The sequence below is a fragment of the Electrona antarctica genome (assembly GCF_951216825.1).
Source record: "Electrona antarctica genome assembly, chromosome: 16".
Taxonomy (NCBI): domain Eukaryota; kingdom Metazoa; phylum Chordata; class Actinopteri; order Myctophiformes; family Myctophidae; genus Electrona; species Electrona antarctica.
This window is the reverse complement of record NC_136797.1, coordinates 42307448-42327969: the sequence shown is the minus strand read 5'-3', so window position 1 is coordinate 42327969 and position 20522 is coordinate 42307448. Positions and strand designations below refer to the sequence as shown.

General features: G+C 44.4%; 1 protein-coding gene across 1 annotated transcript in view; it reads left to right on the top strand.

Moving 5' to 3' along the window:
* Positions 1–150: 150 nt before the first annotated feature.
* Positions 151–20522, top strand: part of LOC306939097 (mitotic-spindle organizing protein 2-like) — a 109086-nt gene continuing 88714 nt past the window's right edge. Inside the window, exon 1 of the mRNA XM_079523588.1 lies at positions 151–194. The gene's annotated coding sequence lies outside the window, so the exon portion shown is untranslated. The remainder of the gene's footprint in view (positions 195–20522) is intronic.

Here is a 20522-nt window from a genome sequence, read left to right as displayed (position 1 = left end):
TCTCTCAATTAATAGACTGCACTTTGGAGAATCACCAGCCCAGGTGATGTGATTCAGCTAATTGCATGCTGCAGAGCACAGAATGTTCTGGAGAGAACAGGAGAGAGAAGCCTGTTGAGCAGACAGTTTGACAAGAGAGTTTTGATTGATCCAGTCTCTGGAACAATTATGTGAACTTTGTGAACACTGACTTGGTGAGTTGAACTACTGTGTTTGTGACTGACTGCATGCAGCAGGGTCCGTGTATTTTACGGCCATTTCAATTCTAATTTCGTATCTGCAAATACGTATTCAGAATACGGTTTGGTGTTCTGAACATGTTTGTCAAATATAGAAATGGTAAATTAAAACCTCGAATACGGTTAGTTTTCTGAATACTGTTTAGAAATGGTTCATTAAAAACTTAGAAATAGGTATTTAAAATGAAAATATAACCCGATTCTATATTTCAGTTGGTGTCGTTGGAAACAGAATTAAGAATTCAAAACAAGACGCACTGCGACCTGTACTGTGTTCTGTGGTTCATTTCTCCGCTCCGTCCCTCCCTCTCCCTGAAAAGGGGGCGGAGGCGTGGCCACGGCCGTCTTGAGTGACAGGCAGGCTGTGCTGCTGTTACTGCAAGCAGACACAGGCAGCGCTGTTGACGATCGCACCAGGCGATATTATATTTAATTTATCCTTTATTATATTTATTTAAACAACAATTTAAATATATTAGCGTGCTTTTAGATCACACTTTAACGCACTGCTGTTATTACCAGGCGATATTATATTTAATTTATCCTTTATTCTATTTATTTAAACAACAATTTAAATATATTAGCGTGCTTTTAGATCACACTTTAACGCACTGCTGTTATTATATGAACCTGGGGGACATAGAACCTGGGGAACATAGGGATGACGACCCCATTTATCTTCTGGATGATTGAACCCCACCGCACTGATTAAACATCCTCATATTGAATTGAACCTATCAATAAAGTATTCAATAGATAGGTAGATCGATAATAAAAAATCACACCCGTGTGAACTGAGTGGTGTAAGGTCTTATATAGACTGATCAGCTGTGGTCTGACGTAATGAAATCACACCCGTGTGAACTGGGTGACCATAGCAACCATGCTCATTTTTTTAGTGGTGTAAACCACTCCTACAACTGGCTTTTGTGTGCAGAAAAAAATGAGCATGGTTGCTATGTTCAAAATAATTTCTGACGTAATTAAATCACACCCGGGTGAACTGGATGACCGTAGCAACCATGGTCATTTTCTCTGCACAGAAAAAGCCAGTTGTGAAATCACATCCGGGTGTGATTTCATTACGTCAGATCAGAGCTGATCAGGCTACATAATACCTTACCTTATTTCATTACGTCAGACATTACGTCAGACCACAGCTGATCATGCTATATAAAACCTTACACCACTCAGTTCACACGGGTGTGATTTTTTTGGTACGGACAGACACGTAAACGGACAGACACGTAAACTAACAAAGCCAGTTGTAGGAGTGGTTTACACCACTCAACAAAAACATTGATAGATAGAATAAAAACAGCCTTTCTAATTATGCTAAGGTATAGGCATACCACGTATTTTTATAGATAGAAAGATATGGATGAATGGATGGAGAGAGAGAGAGATGGATTCAATAACATAAGACTATAAGTATTATGGTTAAAACATTGAGAGCTTCTGCCTGCCTGCCTGCCTGCCTGCCTCTCTTTTTAGGGGCCTGGGTACCCCAAAATGAAAACAAAATAGCCCAATTAGCCCAGGACGCGCGGCACCGCCACGCGCCCCAAGGGGGGCCCTCAGCAAGGTAAATCCGGCTCTGATAAGACTAAGTGCCTCATCATCGTCATCTGTGTCATTGTTTGTAATCCAATTGAATGTTTATAGAGGTGGGTCACTATAGCTTAACGCCTTTGGGCCAATTCTCATCATGCCAACCAAGCTATGGAAGTCATTGAAGTAGTAATGAATAGAGGTAAGGTAAAGCCTCGGAAATAACAACACCTGGCAATACTGTACTGTACTGTACTGTACTGTACTGTACTGTACTGTACTGTACTGTACTGTACTGTACTGTACTGTACTGTACTGTACTGTACTGTACTGTACACATAAACTGGGTCTTATTAGTCACTGTTTGCAGTAGGCTATGATATAACAACTAGTTAGGACCCCAATGGAAAGTGATTTGTTGGGTAGATGGAGAGATGGAGTCATGGAGGGATATATATACAGACAGACAGACAGACAATTTAGCGTATGCCCATTGCTCACGTTGGGTCGTCTGCACGGAATTTATGAATGTAAGCACCTGAACCTTGTGTAATTTCGGTCTTAGCGTTGTACATGTCACATTTAATATGTGACGGCTGAAACCAAGCCATTATGAACAACTGCAAAGATGTATAAGACAATTTCCCTTATTCCCTCCCAGGCACGAATAGTTCTTATAACGGCAGTTATAACCCCCTGCACACCTACCTTGTTTTGGTACTTTTACAGTTTGCTAATAAACACAGTGGTACGCTTTCAGTTCACAACAAACATATTCAATTGTTTCAGAATCTTGCATGTTCAATTCATCATAACATTTCGTACAAATAGCCTATACACTTCTATATAGCCAAAAACAGGAAATCATCAAAAAGGGGGGGAAAAACAGTGAAAAAATATACAGTGAGGGGAAAAAGGGGTGGGTGACTGCATGGGTGGGGGATCGAATCGTGTGGACCAGACCCATTGCAAGATGCTGTAGCCATACTCTGTCGTCAACCCTAAGCCATTCCAGCCTGTCAAAGTGGGCTGCAGGGGTGAGGTGGGTTCGGGGAGTGATGGTGGTGGTGGGCTGGCTGGGTTAATACAGGTATCTGTGACTGAGATCTCCCAAGTCCTCACTTGCGCTGGCGCGGCATTCGGCACATTTGGCATACGACGGAATCACTAAAACTTTCGGCATTTATCATTCCAGCATGAATGAAAATGTTTTAATATCTTTGTCCACTACACCTGTTTTTCTGTCGTAGACAAGCGGAGCATTGGGAGCAAATTGACTGACCAGCTGACAGGCTGTCACAGACATCTGCATGTATATGCACTCCTAAAATGTATAGGCTATACAACTATACCATGTTAAAACTGTTAATGGCTAATCCATCCATCCATCTATCTCTATCTCTAGGGCAAAAGCTATAACAACCTGATTACCGGGTGTGCCAAACTTTTCTCAGTTGTTTCTAATATGATTTTTGACGTATAATCTAATTCTGCCTTGTACATTTTTGTATCGCGCATAGTTAATTTGATCAAATATAATATATATTTATGTGAAATGAGGTTTTAAGGTGAGATTAGAAGATCAATTATGCAAACGAGGTCATTCTTTAAATGTATTGTTAATGTATGAATTATTCTGTAGATGAACAACACATCAAAGCAGATATCTGCCTAAATATGGTTCTGTGCAATACTTTGTGCAATATTAACTTGCATGTGTATCATTTTATAAACACATTTTCATATTTGTTTAATTGAAAAGCTAAACTGATTGGAGAAAAAACACAACATGGTACCAATTTTTTGTGAGCTAATAATCACGGTGTGCTAGCTTAGAAGCTTGACCTGTGTATTTAAGGTAAACTAATTTTGCAGTGTAAGAAAATCTAGCATGTTTATTGTGATTAATCAGTATATATTATGCATATGTAACAACATGCACAGTCAGACTTAAAGATTCAGACTCAAAGTGATCATATTTATGCAATTGTTGAGAGGGGGACACTGAGGGTCTGCCTGCCTGCCTGCCTGCCTACGTAACTTCTAGCCTGCCTAACTTCTAGCCTGCCTGCCTGCCTGCCTGCCTGCCTGCGTAACTTCTAGCCTGCCTAACTTCTAGCCTGCCTGCCTGCCTGCCTGCCTGCCTGCGTAACTTCTAGCCTGCCTAACTTCTAGCCTGCCTAACTTCTAGCCTGCCTAACTTCTGGAGGGACACTGGGGGGGACAATGGCCCGACACTGGAGGTCACTCTGGGGGACCCTGGGGGGATCACTGGCTGGGGGACACTGGCTGGGGAGTCACTGGGGGAACACTGGCTGGGGGGACACTGGTTGGGGGGTCACTTGCTGGGGAGTCACCCCAGTGACCCCCCCGCCAGTGTCCCCCAGTGACTCCCCAGCCAGTGTCCCCCAGTGACCCCCCAGCCAGTGACTCCCCAGTGACCCCCCCAGCCAGTGTCCCCCAGCCAGTGATCCCCCCAGGGTCCCCCAGCCAGTGACTCCCCAGCCAGTGTCCCCCAGTGACTCCTCAGCCAGTGTCCCCCAGTGACCCCCCAGCCAGTGACTCCCCAGTGACCCCCCCAGCCAGTGTCCCCCAGCCAGTGATCCCCCCAGGGTCCCCCAGCCAGTGACTCCCCAGCCAGTCCCCCCCCAGTGACTCCCCAGCCAGTGTCCCCCAGTGACTCCCCAGCCAGTGTCCCCCAGTGATCCCCCCCAGCCAGTGAATCCCCAGTGACCCCCCCCAGCCAGTGTCCCCCAGCCAGTGATCCCCCCAGGGTCCCCCAGCCAGTGACTCCCCAGCCAGTGTCCCCCAGTGACTCCCCAGCCAGTGTCCCCCAGTGACCCCCCAGCCAGTGACTCCCCAGTGACCCCCCCCCCCAGCCAGTGTCCCCCAGCCAGTGATCCCCCCAGGGTCCCCCAGCCAGTAACTCCCCAGCCAGTGTCCCCCCAGTGACTCCCCAGCCAGTGTCCCCCCAGTGACTCCCCAGCCAGTGTCCCCCCAGTGACTCCCCAGCCAGTGTCCCCCAGTGACTCCCCAGCCAGTGTCCCCCCAGTGACTCCCCAGCCAGTGTCCCCCCAGTGACTCCCCACGCAGTGTCCCCCAGCCAGTGTCCCCCCCAGTGACTCTCCAGCCAGTGTCCCCCAGTGACTCCACAGCCAGTGTCCCCCCCAGTGACTCCCCAGCCAGTGTCCCCCCCAGCCAGTGACCCCCCCAGTGCCCCCCCCAGCCAGTGTCCCCCCAGCCAGTGTCCCCCAGTGTCCTCCAGTGTCGGGCCAGTGTCCCCCCAGCCAGTGTCCCCCCCCCCCCCCCCCCCCCCAGTGTCCCTCCAGAAGTTAGGCAGACTAGAAGTTACACAGGCTTGCAGACAAGAGAGACAGACAGACAGATGTCCCCTCAGTGTACCCCAGCCAGTGTCCCCCCAGTGACCCCCAGCCAGTGTCCCCCTCTCAACAATTGCATAAATATGATCGCTTTTAGTCTGAATCTTTAAGTCTGAATGTGCATGTTGTTACATATGCATAATATATACTGATTAATCACAATAAACATGCTAGATTTTTTTACACTGCAAAATTAGTTTACCTTAAATACACAGGTCAAGCTTCTAAGCTAGCACTCCGTGATTATTAGCTCACAAAAAATTGGTACCATGTTGTGTTTTTTCTCCAATCAGTTTAGCTTTTCAATTAAACAAATATGAAAATGTGTTTATAAAATGATACACATGCAAGTTAATATTGCACAAAGTATTGCACAGAACCATATTTAGGCATATATCTGCTTTGATGTGTTGTTGGCGGCGGCGGTGGCTCAGGGGTAGAGTGCCTGGATGGGAACCGCAAGGTTGCCAGTTCGAACCCGGGTTCCCCCAGAGTTAGTGTCGAAGTGTCCTTGAGCAAGACACTGAACCCCTAATTGCTCCCGATGTGCTAGTTGGTACCTTGCATGGTTTCCGCTGCCATCGGTGTATGAATGTGTGTGTGAATGGGTGAATGTAATGCACAATCTATGTAAAGCGCCTTGGATAAAGGTGCTATATAAATGCACCATTTACCATTTACCATTTTGTTCATCTAAAGAATAATTCATACATTAACAATACATTTAAAGAATGACCTCGTTTGCATAATTGATCTTCTAATCTCACCTTCAAACCTCATTTCACATATTATATTTGATAAAATGTGAATATTTTGTGCCCTAAAGATAATACTACGGGGCGGCGGTGGTTCAGGGGTAGAGTGGATGGATGGTAACCACAAGGTTGCCAGCTCGAACCCGGGCTCCCCCAGAGTTACTATTGAAGTGTCCTTGAGCAAGACACTGAACCCCTAATTGCTCCTGATGTGCTGGTTGGTGCCTTGCATGGTTTCCGCCGCCATCAGTGTATGAATGTGTGTGTGAATGGGTGAATGTAAAGGGCCTTGGATAAAGGCGCTCTATAAATGCACCATTTACTATGTCAACTTATTGCCATATTATACATTCATGTACTTATTATATCTTTGTTTCAGCTAATGTATCTAATATGCAAATGATCTCATTAACTATGCACGATACAAAAATGTACAAGGCAGAATTAGATTCTAGTATTAGAAACAACTGAGAAAGGTTTGGCACACCCGGTAATCAGGTTGTTATAGCTTTTTTCCCTGTCTACTATTGAATACTTAAAGGCATACAATAACAGCAGTGCGTTAAAATGTGATCTAAAAGCACGCCAATATGTTTAAATAAATATAATAAAGGATAAATTAAATATAATATCGCCTGGTGCGATCGTCAACAGCGCTGCCTGTGTCTGCTTGCAGTGACAGCAGCACAGCCTGCCTGTCACTCAAGACGGCCGTGGCCACGCCTCCGCCCCCTTTTCAGGGAGAGGGAGGGACGGAGCGGAGAAATGAACCACAGAACACAGTACAGGTCGCAGTTAGCCTCGGTCCCAGGCTCACTTAACTGCGAAAAAGAAGAGCCTGGTCACAACCTAGGACAAATGAGCTATCTAAGGCAGGACTTCCGCCGTGTAACCCCCCCCCGGAAGTTAACGTTTTTTGACCAATCGCCGCGTTGTGTTCCCGAAAATGTATTCCCGCTGAAATGATCATTGGGTGGGGACTAGTAAACACAGCCGCACCGCGTGACGTAGTTATCTTACACGCAACACTTCCGCCACTTCCGCTGATAGTCTTTTCAGCGTAGGTCCTGCCCAGGGTGGGTCGCAGTGCGTCTTGTTTTGAATTCTTAATTCTGTTTCCAACGACACCAACGAAAATATAGAATCGGGTTATATTTTCGTTTTAAATACCTATTTCTAAGTTTTTAATGAACCATTTCTAAACAGTATTCAGAAAACGAACCGTATTCTATGTTTTAATTTACCATTTCCATATTTGACAAACAGTATTCAGAACACCAAACCGTATTCTGAATACGTATCTGCAGATACGAAATTAGAATTGAAATGGCCGTAAAATACACGGACCCAGTAGCAGCAGCCATGTTGTAAACACACTGCCTAACTTTCATAGTAACAGTTTTTGATTTAATTGTATATCCAGCTAATTGTAAATGTACTGTTAGTAGTTGAACTAAGATGAAGACAATGTTTTGTTTCTAAACTTTTAAGGGTGTGATCCTAATTTGTCATTATATGACCTGTTTTGTAAACAGGTCAGGTCTTTTGCTTTGATTGGATTGATTCGAGTGATATTGGCATATCACTCTGACGAGCTACCCAAGATTCACCGGATCAAGATCCTCGACAACACAGCTGTCCCCTTAAATCAGATAAGACATTTGGTTTGAACATTCCCCCATTTCCCTCTCATCTCACTGCAGCACAGTGAGATTCTCAGTGTGCTAGCCATTTGTAGTGCACCTCCACTGCATACACATTGCACACACCTACCATACCTGGATGGACATACTGTACAGTGAACTTTACAGTCACAATACACTGAACACTGAATATGTATGAGCTACACACATTCATTTCTACTCAATATCACTGCCCCACGCAGTGGGAAGTTCATTGGACTATAATACCTTAAAGGAGATTTATGGTTATTATGTTTATGTGAATTGGAATGTGAATGTGATTATTTGATGTTGTATGTGATTAAGTGAAATTGATTATGCCTTTACTTTGAATAGTTTAAAGGTGAAGTAAGAAGGTAATTTGATAAATAACAAAGTATTTTGATTTCATAAAAATACATTTCATTGGTTAAAAAACTAATACTTACTGTGAACCTAAAAGAGGAATAAGTTACTTAAAAACAACTTAAATTAGTTACTTACCTTAGATTAGATTTAAAACCTGAAAAGGAAACTAAATTAGATAGTGAATAAATAGGACTAAAATAGTACTTACCTGCTTTCCTGTGGGAGCATAGGGTTGATAGGACGTATTTATTGGTGACATTCAACTGTCTAAGCACAGTTATTTTCTTTTGTTTATTGTTTTGAATGATTATTGTCATTGTTTGTTGTTCATCTTCCATTCTATTATTTTATTATTGTAATACAAGCCATCAGGCTATTACTAAACCTTACCTATGGTCTGTGGTCTAAATCATTCTTCTTGCTTACTGCTCTCCCGAACCTAGTAACTAGTCCTATACCCTGTAATTAATAACTAAAGGGTTACACAACAGCCAGGAACCTTGGTGTTGTCCTGGACAGTCAGCTCTCGTTTAAAACTCACATCACAGCTGTCACTCGATCCTGTAGGTTCACACTCTATAACATACGACGAATTAGACCGTTCCTCACCCAGGAATCAGCACAGCTCCTAATCCAGACAACAGTCTTGTCAAAACTTGACTATTGTAATTCGCTCCTTGCCTACCGGCATGTGCACTTAAGCGTCTCCAACTGATCCAAAATGCCGCAGCTCGTCTGGTCTTCAACCAGCCAAAATTCTCACATGTCTCCCCCCTGCTCCGCTCCCTGCACTGGCTCCCAGTCGCTGCCCGCACAGAATACAAAACTCTGATGCTGGCATTCAAAGCAACCAAAGGTATGGCTCCCCCATATCTTGCAAGCATGATTGAACCCTACAAACCCTCCCGTGCACTCAGATCAGCCAACGCAGGAAAGCTGGAAGTACCCTCACTAAAAACGCCGGGACAACGCTCCACACGTCCCAAACTCTTCTCCCTTCTGGCCCCAAAACTGTGGAATGCACTCCCCGTTGCAATCAGAACTGCAGCATCACTCCCAATCTTCCGCCGTAGTCTGAAGACCCACCTTTTCAGACTCCATCATGGCCCATAGCACTTATCATATACCCCCTTAGATAGCACTTTTTAGACTTAGATAGCATTTGAAACAGACTTATAGCATGTCATGTAGACAGCACAATAATTGCATTGTATGTAGTCATAGCACATCATAGTACATATGTATAGTATATATGTATAGTTAATATGTATAGTGTCATTATATAGATATGTTCTATTTATGTTCTTAGCTTACGCATGTTTCTTGATAAATGCATTTTATATATGTGATGTATTCCCTTACTTTTGTTGTTGCCTAATGTAAATCGCTCTGGATTAAGAGCGTCTGCTAAATGCCTAAATTGTAAATTGTAATCCCTTTAACACCAGGTCAATAAATGTTCACATTGAAAGTTGAAGATCTGCATTTACCTCAAAGTAAGGGCTAAAGGATGCTAGCACATTACGATGACAGGGGAACGCCTCTCCTCCACAGCAGAGAATCACATCACAGAAAGTGTTGTTTTGCCGAAGCCTGTCCTGGCCCTCCAACAACCTGTTGGGTTGTTTCTTCTCCATGAACTCCCAGTTATCACCCTCCAATGAGGACGGCGGTACACTGGTGTCTTCCTGCTGATGTTCAGCATCAACATCCATAGGGCAGGAGCGGCCGGGTACTCTAGCACCGACCTGAATCATTTCAGACATGTCTCCTTTGCCAGACCAGCCCTATGGGGCAATAGAGGATGGAATATAAATTGTCAGTGATTGTTCGTGTTTGTTGTAAAGATAAATGACGATTACATTTCAAATTAAGATTTATAATTGGACAAATTAAACAATGATTAATCTGTGACTATATATGGTTGTTAAGTGCACAAAGTTTGAATTCTGAAAATACACAAAAACAGTTCACTTTTCCTTACCTGTAAACGTGGAATAGAGACTAGTGTTTTTCCAGAAGGTCACTAGGAAGAACTGAAGCTGGTGGTGTGAAAGCTAAACTGAATTAATAATAGTTGCTTGCTTGCTTGACTTGTTCTTGGTCCTCACTGTCCTGTGACTCCACCACTGATCAGCAGCGACACCTCCCTTTATGGACTAGCCCCCAGTTACATCACAGATTTGCTAAGACCCCACAGGCCGGTCCGCAGCCTCAGATCTGCAGATAGGGCCCTTCTAGTTCCACCTATAACTCATCTTGTCACCCGAGGTGACCGGTCTTTTGCGGCCCGCGCTCCATCGCTCTGGAATGCCCTCCCCTTGGCCCTTAGGCAAGCGGAGACAGTGCCCGCTTTTAAACAGCTTTTAAAAACACACCTGTATGTCAAGTGTTTTTCCTAATTTCAGTCTTATATGTATGTGTGTAGGTGTATGTAGACCTGTGTGTGTGTGTGTGTGTGTGTGTGTGTGTGTGTGTGTGTGTGTGTATGGGTGTATGTATGAAAGTATGTACATGTGTATATGTATGTAGGTGTGTATGTATATATTTTTTCATTTATTTACCTTTCTTTCTGTCCGTGATTTGTTTTGATCTGATGTTATGCTTTATTAATTCTGATGTTCTTGATTGTTCTTTATGATTGTTGTTTTTTAATCCTGTCTGTAAAGCACTTTGTAACTTTTGGTTTGGAAAGGTGCTATATAAATAAAATTCATTCAAATTCATTCATTGTCTTGCAGACTTGCAGTTGACAAACACCGAGTCCTCCCACCCCCTCACAGCTCTCTTTCAGTAAACTGCAGTCAGGGTCATTTCAATGTGAAAGGCTCATAACAAAAGCCAGTGTGGTGATGGGTAGTGTTGTGTTGACTCACATTTTTAACTGTTTTATTATATTTTTGACACTTGGTTTGGCAATGTAAACGTATGATTCACTAGGAAAGACCAAACATCAGACATGAGAACCTTTTAGATGGTTTATTGAATAGATGTGGCGCGTGGACGTTTATGTACTCGTCGCATGGGGGAGGAGCATGGGACGTGAGGCATAAACGGCCACGGCAGGACAGGTGAGGGTGAGGCCAGCATGGTCATCGAAGGTCAGCACCACACGCTTTCTTGCAAGAGTGTGGTGTGCGGCTTAGATGGCCAGGGGCGGGAGGGGATGCCATAACGGGCCTGATCATCCAAGGTCACGACCCCACGCAAGCGTGAAGTGTGCGGCTTGGGTGGTCGGGGCACGCATGACATGGGGCGCCGGCGTGACCATCCAGGGGCATCACTACTCGCGAACGTGTAGCATGCGGCTTGGATTGTCAGGTCGGGGGGGGGATGCCATTAAAGGCGCTCAGCAAGAACATCGAAGGTCATCACCGCACGCGAGCGTGCAGTGTGCGGCTTAGATGGCGCGGGGCGCGAATGGCATCGGGTGCTTGATCATCGAAGGTCAGCACCACACGCTTTCTTGCAAGAGTGCGGTGTGCGGCTTAGATGGTCAGAGCACAGGTGAGGGCGTTGGGCATGAATGACGTCGGGGTGCTTGGTCATCGAAGGTCATCACCACACGCGAAGCGTGCGGTGTGCGGCTTAGATGGTCAGAGCACAGGACGTCGTCGACAGGGATCAGGTTCGAGGGGGCGTGGACCCAGGTACTTTGGCTTAGGGGTCGAGGCGAGCGCCTGTGTGATTGTGTTGGAACCCCCTCTGGAACCTGCAGAGAAGGTGGGAGTAGGAGAGAAAAGGGAGGGAGGGAGGGTTACTGGAAACTGGCACACTGGCATTTTTTTTAAACTGCGTTTAAATACCCCCGGTGGTAGGTGAGGGAGGAGTGGCCAGGTTGGTTGGAGGTGGGTGAGTGGTTGGCAAGGGTGGCAAGGGTGGAGTTGGCAGTGGCAGGTGGGTTGAGCTAGGTAGTCATCTGCTTGGCCAAACCTCCCGAACCTCAGTTGTTCCAACTCCATTTTCTCATGCCAATAAAGCTGCTTTGAATTGACTCACATCAAGGGCGCTGTTTTTGTTTTGCCAATAGATATGAGTGTCTGTGTCTTCAGTGGCTGTTGTTTTTCTTATTATATTGGGGACCCATAACATTTTTCTGGGACCCATTTGAATGACCACAAACATCAGTATAAAGTGCTCAGTGCTTAAACTGATTTTGACACATTTAGCTATAATCTAATTTAGATGGGGACACCTGGAGTCTGGACCACCCCCTCACCAATACCACTGGGGGTCCTTGAGAAAGACAGTGCAACGCCTTTTTTGTGGATTAGAGTGAATTGTGCAAACAAGGATTTCTCCCGTTCCCAACTCCCAACAGACCCGTCCCTCACCCCCAACACTCACTTGTTTACTAATCACTTTACTAATCACTCCCAATCTTCCACCTTTTCAGACTCCATCATGGCCCATAGCACTTATCCTACCCCCTTAGATAGCACTTTTTAGACTTAGATAGCATTTGAAACAGACTTATAGCATGTCATGTAGACAGCACAATAATTGCATTGTATGTAGTCATAGGACATCATAGTACATATGTATAGCATAGTATAGTATATATGTATAGTTAATATGTATAGTGTCATTATATAGATATGTTCTAGTTACGTTCTTAGCTTACGCATGTTTCTTGATAAATGCATTTTATATATGTGATGTATTCCCATACTTTTGTTCCTGCCTAATGTAAATCGCTCTGGATTAAGAGCGTCTGCTAAATGCCTAAATTGTAATTGTAAATTGTACTAATGAATGGCACAGTTTCAGTACTTTTTAAATGGTGATGTGTACATTTTTTGACATACCAAACATATGAGATCCACCAAACAGGATTTTATTAACAAAAACAATATTCAGCTCCAGCTATAGTGTAACATGTGCAGTCAATGCAGATTATTGTTAATCTGCATACAATAATTCTGCCACTATATAATATATATACTAAAATATAGCATATGTGATATAGATCATGTATAGTATCTCCATATTTGGTGTTTGTCTTGTTCTTACAGACAGTGTCATATCGTATATTGGTGTATGTATTTCAGTGGTTCTCAAGGACCAGGGGTCGTTGATGTTGTTACATGGGGTCTCCAGAAAAAACATCTGAGAACACACAGGAATTTTAAATCAGGAGGTTTAAATCAGAATTTCACTTTTATTTCTATACCTATACACAGTACATAGACCACAGAATTCACATCCGACCATATCGGGCCGAATCATGCATGCAGCCTAATAATGGGCTATCAACAGGAGTTATGTGGCCTGATGCATAATTCTCAAATTGGGTGTCCTTGAAATTAAAGATTTTGAGAATCACTAGTAGCTCGACAGACCTAGGTAGGCTACTTCAATGTGCAAATGTGCTTGGGGGAAACACCTGCTGCTCTCTCGCTCTCTCTCTGTGTGTGTGTGTGTGTGTGTGTGTGTGTGTGTGTGTGTGTGTGTGTGTGTGTGTGTGTGTGTGTGTGTGTGTGATCAGAGACTGATCTGTTGTTTTTATGGTTAAAATCAGATCAGATGGTATCAGAAAATTCAGATACCATCTGTCATTGTGTAAATAGCCTCCACACATCAAGAATTATCATTGTGTTACCACAATGACAGATGTCACTGTGTTACCAGTTACCACAATGACAATTCTTGCTAGATTTGCCAAACAATCAGAGCAGCACTTTATCTCCCAGAGTCCCAGTGATGGGATAGACCGAAAATATAATGGGATGGACTTTGCCAAGCATTGGTTGATTGATTGACTTTATTAATACTTTGCAAAAGGCATGGTGGCACAGATTTATGGAAGAAAAAAAAAGAAGCTAAAATTTGCCCAGGGCTTATTTCCATTGAGGTCCTGTGTAAAGCAACAAAGCCTATGGAGAAAGTGTTGGTTTGCCTTTTTTTATGGGGGAGGTTTGCAGGTTGTTGTGTAAAGCTTTGTTTGTATCTTTCCACATTTGGTCTGAACTAAAATTGAATTTAGTTTAAACTTCCGTTACATTCTTTACAGTATTCATATAATATTTAGTATTAATATTAGGTACAGTATTCTTAATCAGTTTGTTAAACTTTAAAACAGTATACCGGTAACAACAGCTGTCCACTCCTCCCTATTGTATTAGAACAAAGGGGGACAATACAATGTGTATACATCACAACCACATCTTCATTAACATCTGACTGTGTGTCTGTGTTTTGTGAGCTTGTCAAAAATGCCCCAAAGGTACAATTGATTGATTGATTGAATTTGTTTTTAACAGTTTGCAGAATTACAGTACATTTCAAGCACAAACTCAATACAAAGGCTGTTAACTGTGAGTGGACGACCCAATTAAGCATTACACTTGTTTACAACAGGGTCCACCATGTTCAAATCATCAAAACATTTAGAGACGTACAAATAGACACTTCTATACTACTATATAACAGTAGAGGAATTCATCATAATGGAGGTAAAAAGGGAAAAGAAACATATACAGTGAGGGGAAAAAGGGGGGGGGGGGGATTCAGATTTTACGGGGGCCAGTTTCGAATTGCAGCCATCCGTAGGTGCCCTTTGAGAGCGGTTTTGAAGGAGTCAAGGGATTCGCATGTCTTAATGACTGTACTGTCCTCGCTACGTGTACATTAGTGTACATAGTTAGACAGTCAGCCAAACTCCTTTAAAAATGAGATGGGAGTCAGGATGTAGCGTCCAAGCTCCAGTATTTAATGTCACACTTCATATCACCAATAAATGGAGTAAAACTATAAAAAGGAAAGAAAAAGACAGGCTGTAACAACCATCAAACAAGCTATAATACACTAAGCTATAATATACACACAATCTCAATCTATCATAGCACATGTGGAAATAAAACAATTAGGCCTATGCATGAACACACTATAAAGTTTGCATACCAAAACAGTGAAAATAAATCGATTATGCATGAACACACATCATAAAGTTGCATACCAAATCAGAAACTACATGTACTGACATAAGAACATGAAAAGTTCCCACTTACAGACAATGCTGTCGACTGCACAACAAGAGATGGTGTAATGAGGGTTTTCAGAGCACACACATAATTAACAGCACATACACCTGTGTGCTTCTCCTAATCAGGGCAATACACAGCACCTGTTCTATATAATGAATTGAATGACCAGTAAGTGGCTCTGGTAACACTTTGCCAGGGCAGAACACTCCCCGTCTGGTGTTATACACCACTACAACATTTTGACATACTGTAAGAAATAAAGAACACTCAGTCCACCTTAGGTAAGAAAAGTACTGATAAGGTTCTAAAGAACTGCTTTACTGCCCCTTGCGCTTCTTCGGGCTGGCCGATTCCGTGGGGTTCACCCCCCCGTCAGGGGTTGCGGCCGGTTCCATGTTATCATTAATCTTGGAGTAGTGGTGCTTCTTTTTCTTCCTCTTCCACAGTCGGTCGAGCATTTGTCCATATGGGCTGCTGAGGTCTGGCTTCTGGGGACCGGAGATGGGTCTTCTGGAAGACGTGGGTCTCTTTGGAGAAGGAAGATGGTTGATTTTAAGAGAGCGGCTGGTGTTTCTGAGCACCATGGGCCCCCATGCTGTGTGGTAGCAACCATCCTGTTGCTCCCCGCCGTGGCTTGCCCTCTCTCGCATGTGGATTTGACTTGGGCAGGGAGTGAGGAAAGATGGCTTCCTGCTCTCCAACACGTTTGCTTTGAAAGTACGTTTTTCAGGCTTATGGACTTTGCCAAGGCAAACATCTCCCACCAACACCCAACCCAAGTCCAATCTTTGGGCAAAGGGGGCATCGTGAGGTCCATTAATTTGCTCTCTTGCTTTATGCACCCTTACAACATCTCTCCCTAGCAGGAGGAGGATAGATGCCTTTGGGTCCAATGCTGGGATGTGTGGGGCTATGAGCTTTAGATGGGCATGGTGGAGTGCTGCCTCAGGTGTCGGTATCTCCAATCAGTTATTAGGGATTTCACTGCATTCTATCAGTGGTGGTAAGTCTATAGCCACCCCTCCACTAATGGCCTCCACACAGAACCCTTCTGCCTTTCTTCCCATCATCTCCAATTGTCCAGCGCAGGTTTTCAATGAGTAACGGGCTCGGCTGCTCGCAATGTCAAATATGTCGAAAAGGTCTGGTCGTGCGAGTGACCGGTTACTTTGGTCATCGATTATAGCATATGTCTTTACTGAACGATCACGCTGTCCTTGTGGATAGACCCTTACGAGACATATTTTAGAGCACGATTGTCCCGTGAAACCGTGACCGCACACTTCTGTGCATAAGGAGCTCACTGGTGGCGCAGTGGTTGAGGCTCCATTTTCCTCATCAGGCTCTTCGATAGGGGGGTTACTGGTTTCAGAGGCAGGACTGGGGTGCATAGCGGTGCTGTGACGTTCGCTGTCACACTCCCTGCATCTTAGCACTGTCCTACAGTCTCTTGCAATGTGGGAAACAGATGCACAACAGCGAAAGCATATCCCCCTGTCCTTGAGGTAGGCTTTGCGTTCCTCAATGGTCTGGTTTCTGAAACCTCTGCATTTTGCAAGTGGATGAGGCTTAAGGTGGATAGGACATTGTTTTCCAGGATCCTCTTCCTCCTTTGCTGCGTCTGTGCTGGAGTCAGTTTTAGCATCTAATTCCGTCTTATGCACAGATATGGGCATCCTTGTGCTTACGTACCCTGACATGGGTTTCTCAAACTTTGAGGGTCCACTACTGAAGCTGGACAAGGCAAAGGCTGGATCATTTCTAATTTGGGCTTCTCTGTAAATGAAATGTGCAAAGAACGAAAAGGGGGGGAAACACCTGTTTTCTTCTTTGAATCTCGAGCCTACAGAAATCCATTTCTCTTGCAGAGAGTGGGGCAATTTCTCTACAATTGGGTTTATGCCACGGGGAGTATCTAAATAACTAAGCCCAGGTAGGTATCCATCTGCTTTAGCTGCTATTAACTCCATTAATAGGTCTCCAAGCTCTCTAAGTTTGTAGTAATCTTTGTTACCTATTTTAGGAAAATTGTCTAGCCTATTAAAGAGGGCTTGCTCTATTACCTCTGGGGCACAGTAACACTCTCTAAGCCTTTCCCAGACCATTTTAAGGGCGGTGACAGGATCATTGATGTACACGGACCGGATCCTCTGGGCGTGTACTGATGATTCTTTTCCGAGCCATGATGACAATAGATCTAACTCCTCACTAGCACTCAAGCCTAAACCACCAGTAGCATTAAAGAAGGATGATTCCCATGCTCTAAAGCTCTCGGGCCTGTCATCAAATTTTGTGAGCCCCGTTTTTACAAGTTCTCTGCGAGCTAAATATTGGGCAAAGTCTGTCATGTTGGGAGTCTGTGCATGAGTTTTTAGAGTGTGATCATGTTGGGAAGACTGTGAATGGACAGAAGGCTGCCAGGCTGATTTACTGAATGTCACCGTGGGCGGTGACTGGGTGGGGAACTGCCATGCCGGTTTGCTCATTGTAACTTTGGTCTGTGACTGGACAGGAGTCTGATATGACGGCTTGCTGGTCGTCGTGTCGGACTGTGACTGAATGGGAGTCTGATATGACGGCTTGCTGATGGTCATGTTAGACTGTGACTCGATGGGAGTCTGATATGATGGCTTGCTGACCGTCATGTTGGACTGTGTCTGGTTTTGATTAGTTATGTGTTGAGCATTGGCATGACTACTGTTCAAGCCATTGGGAGCAGTATATTGAGACACAGGTGTCAATGGGATAGATGGGAGCGGTGTGAACTCTTCTCCAAGTGTCCATGTTACCGGCCTCAGACCTAGGGGAGTCTGGGTCGGTACAAGCGATACACAGGCTTGAATGCGCTGTGGATCTGTGAAAAACGAGGAATGGGACGCATTCTTTAGTGTTGCGTAGCTCGGTCTGCAGCGGTTTATTACTCACTCAATGTATCAACATTCAGTAATAAAATATATCAAAATAATAACAGACATCTTACTTCACAATAGCTCCAAAAGTACAAAAGACAATAAACCAAATAAATCAAAAATAAACTGTATCCTTCATAAAACCAAAAATAAAGTATTGTGCACTTTATAACCCTTTTGACACAATATCAATCTGTATTCTTACTCTCAACATACACACTTAATACTGTAGTCAGAACACTCAGATTCCATTTATCATCATAACAATACATTTCCTGTCAGAACACTCAGATTGCATTTATCATCATAACAATAATACATTTCCTGAATCTAATACTCTTCTTCATTTACACCACCAGCTCAAATACACATTCAAAAGAACACGTTTTCATCCCGACACGCACGCACGCACGCACGTGCGTGCGCACCACGTGTGCTGTCTGTGTTGTAACACAGTGTAAAACCACCTGGCTAACTACCTGGCAGCAGCCATTATTCAACTCAATCAAAACAATAAAACTACTGGTCCAAACTCACTTCAAGTACACTCAAAACGTTACAAAACATGTCACTGACAGTTCACAGTAGTTTCAACATCATTAGGCATGTTTAGATATCATATTTATACCTGTGAAAAACGAGGAATGGGACACATTCTTTAGTGTTGCGTAGCTCGGTCTGCAGCGGTTTATTACTGACTGCGCATGTGCGGGACCGAGACTATAGGCAGTTCCTCTATGATTCACAGAAGCGCATGAGCGCCATCTATTGACTAGGAAGTCTAATAAGATGTGGCATCTCATAGAAAAGTGTCAATACTGTTAGAATAGTTCTAATAAATCTTTAAAAATGGGGGGTGTATGTTTTAGTGCAAAACTACAATAGAGGCTATTTCTGAACCCTCTACACTCTCCCCTGCTTTAAGAGATGTCTCCTGACATCTAGAACTAAACAACAATAAGTAGTCAAGTTAGTCAGGAAAAGGTCATCAGTCTAGTCTGTGTAGTGTCTAGTGAGGTTCATTGGAGTTAGTCAAGTCCTCTGTCCTAAATCTAATAAGTCCATTCAGTTGGGGTAGGGTAGTAGTAGGTTTGGGGCAGGACTGGGTAAGGGGTCATGGGGTAAGGTACACATGTGAACATGGCGTTTGCTTCGGGCCTCCAATTCTGGTATGACGGCTGTCCGAAATGTTCATATGTGAATCTGTCTCTGGGTTTTACAGTCCGGGTGGACCTCCTCGCGGGCAGTTCCTCTCCACCTCGTGGCTCTATGTCAGGTTCAACCATATCCTCTGGCACCCCTGGACCTGTATCACCCTCGTTGTCATCCATCACAGGTTGTTCCTGGACATTCTCAGCAGGCAGCGTGTCAGCTGGTGTTGGTGTTTGTGCTGATGCTGGTACAACAACTGGAACAGCTTCCTCCTGCTGATGCATATCATCTGGTTCTGTTGTTTGTCTCAGAGGTTGGAATTCTGGTGCTACAGCTCTGAGATGACTGTGTGGTTCAGGTTGAGGCGCCTGATGTCTGACTGTCCTCCTTGTGTACACAGGTAACGGTCGGAGGTTGTAGGAATATCCTTCCTCTTCAGCAGAATCATCCGATTCCTGCTCAGCTGCTTCTCTGTTGTTATTCTGTTTGTCTCTCTGCTTTCTCTGTTTCTTTTGCGTATGACAGGGCTGCTCATCTTGTTCGAATGGCAAGTCATTTACAGATAACAGGAGGTTACGGTGCAGAACGCGGATAGTTCGTTCTCCCTTTTCTGCTTGAACTTTGTACACAGGCCCGTCTCCCACCCGTTCAATGACTCTGTGAACCTTCTCCTCCCAGTAAGCACGGAGTTTGCCAGGTCCACCTCTCTCGGACAGGTTCCTGACAAGCACCCGATCTCCTGGCTGAAGTGCAATCCCTTTAACACCACGGTCGTAGTATTTTTTTCCTTTTGCAGAGCTCTTCTGGCTATTCTCCGAGGCGATCCTGTAAGCCTCCTGCATCCGAGAAGCCCATTTCTGTGCAAACTCCTGTCGACTCGACACCTCTTCCTCCGTTCTCAGATTAAAGACTAAGTCAATGGGCAAACGTGGGGATCTTCCATAGAGGAGAAAGAATGGCGAATAGCCAGTTGCTTCATGTCTCGTACAGTTGTACGCATGGACGATGTGGGGCAAGTGGTCTTTCCACTCAGCTTTTCTTTCCTCTTGGAGAGTGCGGAGCATCTGTAACAGTGTTCTATTCAGGCGTTCCACCGGGTTCCCCTGCGGGTGGTATGGGGTGGTTCGAGAATGGGAAATGCCAGACAGCTGTTGGAGTCGCTGGAATAGATTGTTCTCGAATTCCCGTCCCTGATCATGGTGTAACTTTTCAGGGTAAGAGAATCGTGGGATAAAATCACTGAAGATTTTCTCAGCTGCTGTTTTGCCTGACTTATTCTTAGTCGGGTAGGCTTGTGCGAAGCGGGTGAAGTGATCTACCAGGACTAAAATGTACTCAAAGCCTCCTTTACTTGGCTCTAGGTGGAGGTAATCAATAGAAATAAGCTCAAATGGGGCACTGGTCGTGATTGAACCCATGGGTGCTTTTTCTGGGATGGTGGGTCGTTTCTGCTTAATACAGGAGCACTGGCGGATGACATAATGTTCTATTTCACGCTGCATGAATGGCCAATAGAACCT